This window comes from Octopus bimaculoides, chromosome 14, assembly GCF_001194135.2.
Source record: "Octopus bimaculoides isolate UCB-OBI-ISO-001 chromosome 14, ASM119413v2, whole genome shotgun sequence".
NCBI classification, from domain to species: domain Eukaryota; kingdom Metazoa; phylum Mollusca; class Cephalopoda; order Octopoda; family Octopodidae; genus Octopus; species Octopus bimaculoides.
The window spans coordinates 35,343,246-35,355,242 of record NC_068994.1 but is presented as its reverse complement, the minus strand read 5'-3'; the positions used below and the strand labels follow the sequence as shown (position 1 = coordinate 35,355,242).

The following is an 11,997-nucleotide window of genomic DNA, read 5'->3' as shown; positions in this document are numbered from 1 at the left end:
ATAGTTTTTTATGTTTGTATAAAAGAGCATCTTTCATCGTTTACTTGTCTCACTTATTGGACTAACGGCCATGCTGGGGCATCGACCTCAGTGCTTGTTTTTTTTGTTTGTTTTTTTAAAGTTTCCTATTTATTCAGTCGCTTCTTTTGCAGAACCACTAAATTACGAGGACGAAGACAAGCCAATACTGGCTGTCAATCGAGGGGAGGAACACACACACAAATATTTATATATATATACACGACAGGTTTCTACAGCTTCTGTCAATCAAATTCACTCACAAGACATTGGGCGACCTGGAGCTATTGTAGAAGACGCTTATACAGCTTACTGCGTAGCGGAACTGAACCCAAAATTGCATGGTTTCAAAGCAAGTTTCTGAACCACACAGCCATGCCTGCGCATGTTTTTCTTTTTTTTTCTTCTTCTACAGTTGGAATTTTGATAGAACATTTTGCAAAATTTCATTGAGGAATCTGTAGCCTGTACTTGCGGATTAATTGTCGTACCATCTTTGTATGTGAGAGAGAGGGATGGCTAAGACAAGTGACACATGAAGGCTTCCCTCTTTAGTTACTGTCTAACCCAGAAAGCCTATGACTAAATGCGTCCCAATCGTGACCTACCATAATTTTGTGCATTTTGTGTCGATTTTTATTTTATTCATTTTACAAATCAATTTTCCCCATTGAAATTAACTAAAATATAATTAATTCGTTCCAGCTCCACAAAACCATCCAAGGATAATTTTTATGGGTTTTAAAACAGAAATGGTGTAGTTGCAAGTAAAATGACAATTATAAAAAAAAGAGAATGCAAAAGAAATATGTAAACTGGCTTACCTTCTTTGTATTGATTTTTCGATGCTTACTAGTTACTCCTACGTGAAAACCAAAAAAAAAAAAAAAATAGAACAGAGTGGTGACACTTAGTAGAGATTACACGTCGTTGATTGGTTAAAATTACCGAAATACGACAAATTTAACACGAAATAACTTCTAAAATAGGAAATTTTGTCAAAAATGTTGAAAGTATACCATGTTGAGCGTGAGAAATTACACCAGTATACGAAATTTCAAACTATTTAGTTAAAAAAAATTTTTTAACATTTGTGAGCGAAACTGACGTATTTTAGAAGTTATTTCGTGTAAAAGTTGTCGTACTTGGGTAGTTGAAAATAAACCGTGTTGAGCATAAATAATAAATCTGTGAGCAAAACTGAATAAATCCCTTGTAGCTGCTTTTTCAGGATGATATTTTTCTACAAATTCAAAAACATACTGCCATTTTACCAACACTGCCTTTATTTCACTCGTAGAGATAGCATTCCCTGCTACACTACCATGCCATATCGATGATTTTCAGGCAGTTTACAATTTTGTAGTGCCCCTTTCAAAACTCATGGAGGATTAGATTTGTATTTTCGGTAACTTCAAAGCACCGACGAAACAGGTGTTTGGTGTACAATTTATTAAAATTAGAAATCACCTTTTGGTCCATGGGCTGCAAGACAGGGAGTGGATGAGTGAAACGAACTTAACTTTTATAAATTTAAATTCATCCAGGATATCATCTTCGAGGTTAAAAGGGTGAGTAGGATCATAGTTGAGGATGGGGAGGGCCTTCAGAGGAAGATTGTTCTCCAGAAAATACTTTTTCACTGCTGGTCTGGAGACAAGGTTGATCCAGGCTTTAACGTTTGCCTCCACATGACCCGCAGCTTCTCCTTCAGGATTTTGTGTGATTTGAACGTTCGTGGGTTTTGGGAATGGTAGACAAAGAGTGGCTAGATCTTCAAGTCTCCACTCACATTGGCACAAAGGGCGAGAGTTAACCTATCTTTCATAGGCTTGTAGCCTGGCATTTTCTTCTCCTCTACAGTTATATGGGTTCTTCAGGGCATTTTTTCCAAAGAAGGCCAGTTTCATCACAGTTGAATACCTGAAGTGCGATGTACCCCTCGGCTGCGATGAGCTGACGGAATTCACACACGAAATCTTCAGCTGCCTTCCTGTCAGAGCTCGCTGCTTTTCCATACCTGACGGCGCTATGAACACCAGTCCTCTTCTTGAAATCATCAAACCAGCCACAACTAACCTTAAATGCGTCTGCTGATGTCGCCTCCGTCAATGTTCCAGGGTTCTGCTTCAGGAGATTCCCATACAGCGCTCATGCTTTCTTGCAGATGATGGTCCGTAATCATATCCTCTGCGAGTTACTTCTCGTTGATATTCAGGAGAAGCAATTTTCCCATCCATTTGTGCACAGACGTGCATTGCTTAGAGAGCCTGGAGACACCCTTTGCTGTTGTAACGGCCTTGATCTCACCCTTTTTTTTTTAGGATGATATAGATTGTCGAAGTCCTGCGGTTGTATTGACGTGTTATGTCCACTACACGCAATCCTTTCTCAAGTTTATCAATGATTTCCTTCAATTCTATCAGCTTTTTCTTCTTTTCAGCACTGTCCTTAGCACTAACAAAATATGCACAAAACTAAAGGAAATTATTGGGTAAAACACAACAGAGATGCTGTTACAGCGAGATAAACACGTGAACTGAGCGAGCGGAGGCTGCGCTTGTTGGAAGAGCGTGTGCGAGCTCAGCGTTGACTAGCGATAACTCGCTCATACTTCAAAACAAAAATTCGCACAACCTTCGGCTCGTATAGCAAATTACTCGTACAATGGTGCATTCGTTCTGCGAGGTTCTACTGTATATATATATATATATGTGTGTGTGTGTGTGTGTGCGGGTGTGTTAGTATTGTGCGCGTGTTAGTATTGTGCTGCCACTCAAGACGGATGATAATAATGTCGGTCATATCATTAATACTAATCCCCTACAAGAGCGAACGTTACATCTGGTTGGCTCTATTGACCACAACTTTATTCATTCTGTGCATGGGGTACATCAATGATAGTCCTGGATCGTAAAAGAACTGAAAAGAGAAGGAATGAACAGCCGCTGGCTCGTTAGACTAATCTGCTTATTAATGTCAGCATTGTTCCGATACGTTTTGAGCAATATCTCCATTGCTGATGTGCAGAAAGGTTTTCTTATCAATATGAATCTCATCCAGGATTAGCAAACATTGTGATTTATTGATCGCAGTGAGTCGCAGTTGCCACATGTTTGTTCTGATACAATATCGTTTGGTCACACTACTTTCTTTGCAACAATCATCATTCTTGGATATGTTCTCGTCCTTTCTAGATGTTAGCTCTTTGTTTTGAGTTCAGATCCCACTGAGTTCAGCTTCTTATCTTTTATCTTTTCAAGCCCGGAAAATAAAGTACTAGTCCAGTAATGGAGCTGATTATTATTATTATTTCAAACTCTGCGAAGTTAACTTTGCCTTTCATCCTTTCGGGGGGAGCCGATGAAATAAGTACCAGTTGAGCACTGGGATCGATGTAATCAACTAGTCTCCACCTCCCCACAAAATTTCAGGCCTTGTGCCAATAATAGAAAGGACTATTATTATTATTATTATTATTTCAAAGAAGAAATCAGCAGTGTTCGTATATAGAGAAGGATGGGCCCCATCATATGTCATGAAGATACCTCCAAGACTCTGCCAACATTTTGAGGACCCAAGTATAGAAGTAATATAACTGCAGTATCATAAAAAGACTGATTCCCTGAGACAACCTCATCATTTTCTACGTTTAACTTCTTTGATCAGCTTCTTTATAACGTTAATTATTTTTCTTGTACTTCAGAAAGGCATATGTTTCTAGTGTCTGTGTGTGGTGGAACAGAATTAAATACAATTTTGTAATCCAGCAAATCTCTAACCAGACTCCTTCTTTGCTGTCACATTTTTAATAGCATCATTTTGTTGATCAGTACTTGCTCTCAACACCTCTTGAAATTCATTTCTTTCCAGCTGCTTGTTCGCCTATAATTATATTATCAATTCTCAGTGGTTTTTCAGAGAAACAAATTCAGACCAAACATTATACAGTTCGTACATAACACTTTGACATATAATTAAAAAAAAAAAAAAACAGAGGCTGGTAGATTCCAGCTCAGCTAGTGACAGTTTTTTTGTTTTCTATTAGCTTCGTCTCTGCTAATACCAGTCTGTTTAGTATATAAAATTTTCCACCCAAAATACGTAGGTATTGGATGGTTAAATGTTTATACAAAAAGGCCCCTTTTTTTTTGAACTAATAACCTACGATCAAGTTTATTTGATATATTTCTACCCTGTAGTTCTCTAACACCTTTCATGAGAGATCACCATAAATAGTACATATAATGTTAGGGAAATATTCAAATTGGATTTTCTAAAACACTACAACGGGTTACCCATAAACGAACAGTTATCTCAACAAATTAAACAACTAATGGTTTTCTGACGAAAATTTTCTAGTCGTATAACGAACTAAACCTTCATTAATGAATTACGATCTTGTTCAGAAACATAAACAAACGCACGTGGATTAGAAATGACGTAAAATGTAATCAAAATGAAAGACCGCCCAAGCAGGTTACTGGAAGAACATACACAAACGATACTCTAGATCATTGGTTCTCAACTGTTTTATTTAAATGAATTTTCACACGGACACCTCTTAATATGCTTATATATATATATATATATATGAAATTTTTAATTTAGTTCACGGACCCCACGTTGGGAACCACTGCTCTAGATGAACAAATTGTATTCGAAACAATTTTTCTGAAGAAAATTACATTCAGCCGAAAAACAGAAATTTGGACAAAACCCACGAGTAGACTATGCTCACACATATAAGTAACTTGGAGAGCATGTACAAATGGTTTGTTAATGTCCTTTTACGGATTGCATGTAGCTTGCAAATTTTTGTTTTTGTTTGTCTTGTGTTATTTGTTTTTTTCCTTTTTGTTACAAACATGAACACAAATCGACAGAAGCAAGACAAAAGGAAATACAAACAGATACATGTCTATATTTATGTATTTGTTACTGATGGATAGTTTAAATAAGACATCATTTCATACCTTTATGTAGAGTTTGAGTTTAGCTTGGGACAGATTCCCCATTTATACGTATTTCAATTACTCCTGTAGCGAACAATTTTGTTAACAAATGGGTCTTCAAAACAGATTTCGTTCGTAATCAGACTCTACAATATTACATTTCGATTCAAGACCTTGTTTTAAATTTTCCTCCAGAACATATGAACCTCTTTTTTAGAAAGAGCTTCAGTAACTTGACTTCGTTGTCCTCTCACTTCCATTGTGGATAGTCATTGCAGGAAACGAGTGTGATTTTTAATATATTACTTTTATTTTCATTAATCGCTTCTGAAACTTGAATTTATCACTTGTCGAGTTGTTATTAGTTCATATGCTTAAGCATTCTCTCTAAACATTATTGTTAGTATCTCCTTCAATTTTTATTGACAATCGGTAAATTAATTCATTTCAAACACTTGGTAAGTGTTCTAACATACAAAATAGCCATTTTCCATTCTACTGGTTTTTCTCTCACTTTTTCTTATCCCACCATGTCAATGCTTTGGAGATGGGTTTGCTTTTGTTTATATCTTTAATATCTCCAAGATACTTCTTGAAGCTGGTGAGCTAGCAGATTGTTAGTACATTGGACAAAATACTTCGGTGCATTTCTTCTGACTTATTACATTTTTGAGTTCAAATCTCACTGAGGTTAATCGGGGCTTTCATCCCTTCAGGGTCGATATGATGAAGTACCAGTCAAGCAGTGGTGTTGATGTAATTGACTTGTCCCCTTCACCTCAGAATTGCTGGACTTGAACCTTACAATGGACTGGTTTTCTGTTCAGAGGTAGTTATGATCTCAGTCACTTATACACATGGAAAATGAATAACTGGCCTTATGAGTCTTTGGGTTCAAGAAAACATTTCCTGACTGCTTTGGCAAGAGAATAAAACATCAATTTACCTACATGTTTGGTACATTATTTTATATATAATTTCTCTTTAACTTACTAATCAGTGTTCTCATCAGCTCAGAGTGAGTTTCTAACAGATGAGTGTAATAAGATCTATATTTATTGTAATTTTAGGAACATAATGATACTTTACAGAAAATTCCATTTCCAGTTGATTTTATTCCATACTACTCTCACTTGAGACATTGCTTTTGTTGTTTTCCGAGTTACTGCTTTTATTGTGCATAGTGGCTGGTCAAGTTACTGACCTGATCTCTTTGCTAACAACTTTGCTGCAAGCAAGTTGTCATAAATTGCACAGGATAGGAGTGAAATATACTGATGAACCTTACTAGCATTGGTAATACATAACAAGATGAATACAATATGTATTACAAATTTGTAGGAACACAATTTATTTCACACCTTTGCAGCTGACATTCTTTATTTATCTGGAAATAAACTCTCAGCAACAGTCTGCATAAGTTCGACAAGGATACAAGTCAAGCACTGGTAATGATATAATATGCCAATAGAGCATCCATAAGTGAATGGAATTATTATCAACAACTAAGACTGTTTTCACAATTTGGAGGAAACTGAAGTCTCATCAAAATGAAGTGCTATTGGTAGTGGGCAAAATTCAAACATTTGCCCTGTTGCTTCAGCTATGAGCTTTTAAAAAGCTTAATTTTTCTGGATAAATTCTAAGTGTAATGATTATTTATATATTGTACTGGGTAAAATGAGAGATTAATATGTGTGTTCGGGTTGTTCCAACCACATGGTTTTAGCTTCACTGCTTGACACCTAGGGCAAGTGTCTTCTGTTGTTGCCTCGAGCTGCCCAAAGCCTTGTGAGTGGATTTGGTTGATGGAAACTGAAAGAAGCCCTTTGTATATGTATATGTATGTATCTGTAGGTGTGTATCTTTGTTTCTGAGTTTATCCTCCTCCACTGCTTGACAACCAGTGTTGGTGCATTTATATCCCTGTAACTTAGCAGTCTGGCAAAAGAGATCCAATAGAGTAAGTACTAGGCTTTAAAAAATAAGCCCTGGAGTCAACTTGTTCAGCTTAAACCCTTCAAGGTGGTGCCCCAGCATGGCTGCAATCAAATGACTGAAACAAATAAAAGAATAAAACAATTGTTTCAAATTTTGGCACAAGGCTAGCTATCGGGAAGGGAGCCTTGTCAATTATATGTGCCCCAGTACTCACCTGGTATCTATTTAATTGATCCTGAAAGGATGAAAGACAAAGTGGAATTTGAACTTAAAACATAAAAACCCAGAAGAAATGCTACTAAAACTATTAAATACTACTTGTAGTATTTTTCGCAATTAAACTGATTTGCATCAGGTTACTTTAAAGTAACATGTGTCTACATATCATATAACTCATAACTCTTTATCATCATCATCGTCATCATCATCAACATTTAACCTCTGTTTTCCATGTTGGTATGGGTAGGATGGCTTGACAGGAATTGGCAAGGCCAGGGATAGGGATCACACCAAGTTCCATATACCATTCAAAAAATAACAAAAAGAACTTGTAGTTATTCCTTTCTTGTTGTCATATCATTTCAAGTCACAGTGATATCAATAACAGTAATGGGACAAAATCTGAAGATTCGTGATTTTTCTTGGGGAAGATACAGGTGTAGTTTTTCCACTGTCTTCTGCCTGTTTATTTACAATTCACTGTTATTCCACTGCTCTCCCACTCTTACCCTGAAGGCACAGGACCTATTTAGCCCTTAGGCAAGATAATTGGTTCGGGGTATGACTACATACTGGTGAGCCTTTGTAAATCATGTCTTGGGATTAGTCCTCTTATAAGAGCTGGATGCATTAGCCTCACGACCATCTTCTGCAATTTGACCATAACTGAGGCCTTTGACAAATACTACAATTCATGTCTAGAGTGCACCTGGGAGTAATGGTAACTAAATGGTAATTCTGTGCTTCTCAAAACTCTTAAACTGCCATGCTGGAGCCTCCCCCACAGGATATAATATAATGTCTTGCTTAGGACTAAGTAATCAGATATTTCACTCATTAAAAAAAATTACTGAAAATACATAGGAATTAATTAAAATCAACAATTGTGTTTGTTATTGAAAATAATATTAGCTTATTTAGTCTTGTATTCAAATAATTGTGCTTCGAGAACCGCAAGGGGCTTGTTGCTTTTTGGGTGAATGTAGGTTAATTGAATATCATTTATGATATATTTGAATCAAATCTTTCATGACTATTACTTGATATTGGTTCCAGAATATTTATTTTCTCTGTTGTATATGTACATTAGGTGCGTGCAACCATATGACATTTGCTATGTAATTGCAATGTCAACTGGCTTTCGTTGGGTAATTGCAACCTCAGCCAAAATCAATATATATTGCTATGTCAATGATTATTAAGAATAAAATATAAGAAAGAATAAAAAATAAATCATTTGCTTTATGAATCCATACATATAAGAAGTAAAATGTTATGAACCAAAAAAGAAACATTAAATTAAGATTAGCTAAATTAAAGACAAATTATTAATTTGGTTTGTTTTTTAGAAAATTATTTTTTTTTAACTTGTAAAAGACTATTTAATTATGCTTTACTTTTATTTTTATACTTTTTACTTCAGCTTGACACCCACATATAATAACTATGAGCAGAGAAAATAACAAACTTTAAAATAAAAAGATTTTAGAGTTAAAAATGCTGAAGACGAAGGAAGTACCCAAACAGGGAAGGATTTAACCAAATATATTGCTGGTTCAACTTGGTGTTGATGTCAAGATTCAAAACGATACACTCATACAATATCTGGAATTTTGTGGATTATTACCAGCAGTCACAATGTATGGAAATCTTGAAGGAGGTGGTGTTGGGCAATCTCCTTGAAAGGGGAAAGGCCATAAAAGAACTACAGGTGCCCCCACAAGGTTAATTTTCTTTTGGAAGCTCATACTTAGAATTTTGACAAATTCTTGGTTTTTTCCTATCTGTGGTGCATAGGTGGTGGTTCATTTCAGAAGTTCTTCCAGCAAATTATTAACAATGAGCAGGCACTTAAAGTCATTTAAAAGAAAAGATAAGGGGATGTTGTAAGTGGCTTTATTTTACCATTTGTTGAGGGAGGTTTGGCAGCTATTTCCAAGAAGTTGTGTAACTATGTGGATATTGAAGAGAGAGAGAGAGAGAGTGTGTGTGTGTAGAAGGCAGTGAATTACCTGAGTTATTAGTGTGTGTACTTTGAAAATCTTAATATATCCCTCTATATTGTATACAATCTCTCTCACCGTTCATTATTTGCAAAGATGTCTTTTATACTACACATTTTCTTTTTTATAACCCCTCATATTTTTTGTATTTTTTCAAGCCCTTATGGCTAATAAAGAAATTATTATTATTATCATCATCATCATTATTATTATTATTATTAGTTTTTCTTCTTTCAATTTTGTTTCCATTTCTTGCTGAGTGTCTCCCCAACACCTAGGCAAAGAAACTTATTGTATATATTAATAGGCCATTCAAATAAACATACCAGATTGTTCATTTACAAAAATCAAATGAAGTTATGTTGAAAAGAAATGTTTACATAGGTGGTAATCATTCTCATAAAATTATTATTATTATACTCCCATAGTGTTAAAATAGGACTGTAGTTCCATAAGCAAAACTAGGGGTAGACGAAACAAAATGGTTTGCTTTACAAGTTTTTGATATTTTATTTACACTCATTACATTTCCACTCTCAAAATAGCTACCAAACACATTTCAGCTGTAAGACTAAACGTTGTGTTATTTAATCCATCTCCTGCACTGTGAGTTCAAATTCTACTGAAGTCAACACTATCTTTTATTCTCTTGGGGTTTGATAAAAATGTACCAGGCTACAAGAGTGAGAATTTGGTAGAACTACTTTTTTATTCAGTCATGCAGCTTTCACAGATTCTCATGACACTGTCACCAGCCAGTTCCATCATTACGGATTTGAATTGATTGTTTGAGTCATAGTGAATCTTTCATTAGCTGGTTACACAACTCTAGATGCATTGCAGTTACTCACTTGATAGAGATTGGTGACTGTTGATCATCTAGGATTCCTTTGCTCAGCATCAATGTAAGAAGCACTGTGGCTCAGTTGAGCTCTTCTGCTACCTCTTCACAATCTACCATGCTACAGTCCCATGACTTCACCATGTCCCTGGTAGGGTGGCTAGATGAGTGCTATACCTCACCAGAGGGAAACCCATAACTATGTAGGGCACAGTTGTTAGCCCGTGAGGTATTTTTAAAATACCTACATACCTACTAGAACTACTAGTGAATGTGAAGTGGGTGAAAAGTGAATTAAAAGAGTAAGAAGTGGAACTATATACAAAATCGTTAAGTATCAAATGCAAAGAAAATCAGCTTTAAGTGTGATGTAAAACTGCTTATTCCAATATTTCCTGGGAAATGTCACCACACCAGTTGAGAAAGACATGATGTATATGTATATTGGTTTAGTTATTTCCCTGTGGTTATACAAACATTTATAAAAACATTAATTTCCATACAATTTATGCACCATAAAGTCAGGACGATATTCTGGTCTCACCTGTGTCATATTTCTAGTCATAAAGAATAAAAAGAAGGTAATAAAAATGGAAAATATATTATTACTCATGCAAACATATATCTGAGCTAATAGAACAAAACATACAAGGAAATGGTTGGAAAATGTTATACAGTGATAAATTTAGAGGGTAAAATATTCATTAAAATATTCATAAAAAAAACAATAATAATGATTTCAAGTTCCGGCACAAAGCCAGCAGTTTTGAGGAAAAAGAGTTCCTTGAAACCAACAGCACCAGTGCTTGACTGGTACTTTATTTTACCGACCCTGAAAGGATGAAATGCAAAAATCAGTCTCAGCAACATTTGAACAAAGGATGTAAAGATGCATTTTGTCTGGCACTCTAATGTTTCTGCCAATCTCACCAAATTAATCATTCTGCCAATTCCATGAAATTAATAGTAATAACAATAATAATAATAATAATAATAATGCTACAGGCACAAGGCCTGAAATTTTGTGGGAGGGAGCCAGTCGATTAGATCAACCCTAGTATGCAACTGGTACTTAATTTATTGACCCCGAAAGGATGAAAGGCAAAGTCGACCTTGGTGTAATGATAATAATAATAATAAAGGGTGACCCCAGGTTTGAAGATTTGATTTCTTACCAACTAGGTTTACCATAGCTTTTATAATTGATACTTTATCAACTAGGGTTGCTTCAAGTCTCACTCCAACTAAGCTAATCCAAGCTTTCGCAAAACCTGGGATTATCCTGTCAACTAGGGTAGCTTTAGGTGTCAAAATTTGGTGCCTTATCAACTAGGCTAACCCCAGTTGACATCTTATCTACAATATCATTTCCTGACTAGTAGCCCCAGAACTCAAAATATGATCCTTTATCACCAAGACTAACTTCAGCTGATACCTTTACATTCAGAGTAGCTCTTACTTTCAATAGTGTGATACCTTAACAGCTTGAGTAGTGCCCAGTTCTCAAGATTGATACCTTATTAACAAGGCTAGCTCCTAGATCTCAAAATATGTCTCCATTACACTTGCGGCGCCATTCACTAATGGCAGTGGATAAAAGGATGTAAGAAAATTACGACAAGCATTTACTTTCTAGGAACATCAAATTGATGGCAATCGTCAAACACCTTAATCTACAAAGGATATTGCTTGAAGATGGATGTCGTTCTGAGGCTTCCTGTGATGGCTTTGGTCCAACATCATCCATTAGATATCATTTCCTGATTGGTTGTTGCATCTTTTAAGACTTTGCCAATGTGCTTCTCAAATACAGTCATCCAATTAGAAGAAATTGTTTTCTAAGAACTTTTCTTATTTCATACACTCACACACACATACACATGCATACTCTACCCCTCTCTCTCTCTCTCTTTCTTTCCTTTTACTTTGTCTCATTCCCTCATTTATTTCATTCTCTGCTGTCTTTGATATGTGTCTGTTCATCTCTCTCTCTCTCTCTCTTTCTTTCCTTTTACTTTGT

General features: G+C 35.7%; 1 protein-coding gene across 4 annotated transcripts in view; it reads left to right on the top strand.

Moving 5' to 3' along the window:
* LOC106881593 (protocadherin beta-15) overlaps nt 1-11,997 on the top strand; it is a 363,194-nt gene that overhangs the window by 341,072 nt on the left and 10,125 nt on the right. The window contains exon 3 of one of the 4 annotated variants that reach the window (XR_008265530.1): nt 8,557-9,019. The exons of the other annotated variants lie outside the window; for them this stretch is intronic. The gene's annotated coding sequence lies outside the window, so the exon portion shown is untranslated. The remainder of the gene's footprint in view (nt 1-8,556; nt 9,020-11,997) is intronic. 4 annotated transcript variants of the gene reach the window in all.